Source organism: Bemisia tabaci, chromosome 6 (genome assembly GCF_918797505.1).
Source record: "Bemisia tabaci chromosome 6, PGI_BMITA_v3".
In the NCBI taxonomy this organism is placed as follows: Eukaryota; Metazoa; Arthropoda; class Insecta; order Hemiptera; family Aleyrodidae; genus Bemisia; species Bemisia tabaci.
This window is the reverse complement of record NC_092798.1, coordinates 23,113,898-23,115,665: the sequence shown is the minus strand read 5'-3', so window position 1 is coordinate 23,115,665 and position 1,768 is coordinate 23,113,898. Positions and strand designations below refer to the sequence as shown.

Below are 1,768 nucleotides of genomic sequence, written 5' to 3'. Positions count from 1 at the left end.
CAGAGGTCGAGAGTTTTTGGCGTCCAAAAAATATAGTTTCTCGATAAAATTAAGTATTACGTAGGCGACGACGCATTGAGCGTGTGTGGTTCACCGCGCGCGGCGCGGCGCGGCTCATTCGCAGTTACCTGCTCTACACCTGCGCACCCCTGGTTCGGTACTCATCCGCTAGATCGCGCAGTGTCGCTTTTAACGGTATTGCTCGAAGTCTTTCGGCAATTCGAACTAATGTTGCTGATAAAATTTTTTAAAGTAGAATTTTGTGGTAGAGGACAGTTTTTTACTCCTAAATGACAAGACTGTTTTTTTTTCAATTTTTGGACTCAAACAGTGGTCGCAAGCTCACAAATGCGAAAATCGCGAAAATCCTAAACGTGTGCCCTGGAACTACTCCAGCCGAACGCCTCTCTTTAGTTATCGCTTCTCGGCCTTAATGGCTAAGATCAAAGTGTAGTATCTGTTCTTATCAGCTTAATATCTGATACGACTCGCACTGCGAGTCCAGTATATTAAACTTATTTTTGGAAACAGGCGAGATGTTAGGAGCTTGCTCCACTCTTGCCACGGATCGGCCCGGTATTGCAGTACCGCCGGGATCGGTCCAATAATCTTCACATGCCTCCTTTTATATTCTCAAATCGGAATGTTCGCTGTTCCTGAATCCGGTGATTTCTTCGATTGCCTCTAATTCCTAAATCCAGATCCACGGGAAAGGATTTCTGGCGTTGCGAGCAAGGTCTCAAGCTAGCTCAGCTCGAGTGGTGAGTGTTCGTTCAGTTAGGATGGTTCGCCTAATAAGTGCACATTTATAATCACGTAAGTACTGCCAAAGAGCTGAGCTGAATGATCAATTATGCGAATAATTCATTCTGGATTCCTTTCCAAGCTGTTCGTGTTCGATGCGCGAGAACTCACAGCGCTTTCCACTGCGATATACCTGCACCTCTGAGCATGGGCAAATATTTATCGCTAGTTTTTTATTTAAAAAAAAAAAGAAAAAACTTCTATGATAAATTCTCACAGTAAAAGTTTTTACTAAAGTCTCGAAAACAAGTATCCGACAAATATACATGAACCTATAGGTATATCTATATCTACCGGCCCTGTAGGGTGCCTCATCTTGGACGTAAAAAAGAAAAATGTCCGAAATCCAACAGAGATACTTGCCAAAAAGTTGTCTCATGGTTAGAAAAAAATCACAAAAAAATTTCAGGGTCGTAGCTAAAGGTTAAGTGGTCCCGTAAGGCACTTAAGTGGTTTTACCGATTTCTCATCTTGGCGATTTTAGCAATTTCGCAGATTTTTTTTGGTGGAAAATGCAGTCGAGCTAGATAGTCGCAAATGCGGATAATGACACTTCTGATGCTATATTTTAAGAGAAAAAGAACAGTTTGGACCCACAATTAAGGATCAGAAATCCCTCGTTCTTAGCTCTCAAAATGCAAAAATCGGCGATTTCAGCATTTTGTAGTCAAACCACTACTCGACCGTCGCTCGACTTAAACGTCGCGGCAGTTGACGCGCTGTTTCATAATGATCCCGTCGGCGGAGCAAAAAGTCCTTCAAGTATGTTCATTGGGGGTGTAAGAGGGTCACTTGGAACGAAAATTGGCCAAAATCAAACTTTGCGCTCGTTGTTTAAAAGTTTCTTTTTTTTTCTTCTTAGAATTTTCCTGTTTTTCATCATTATATTTAAAATGGTTTAAACAGGGCGACTCATCTTACACCAGAATTGAACTCCCTTGGCAAAAAAACGTACATAGGTGGT

At 41.9% G+C, this 1,768-nt stretch overlaps 1 non-coding gene across 1 annotated transcript; it reads left to right on the top strand.

Moving 5' to 3' along the window:
- The first annotated feature begins 416 nt into the window (after positions 1–416).
- LOC140224940 (U2 spliceosomal RNA) lies at positions 417–610 on the top strand. The gene has a single exon (XR_011900161.1). It is a non-coding gene; the product is annotated as a U2 spliceosomal RNA (small nuclear RNA).
- The last annotated feature ends 1,158 nt before the right edge of the window (positions 611–1,768 follow it).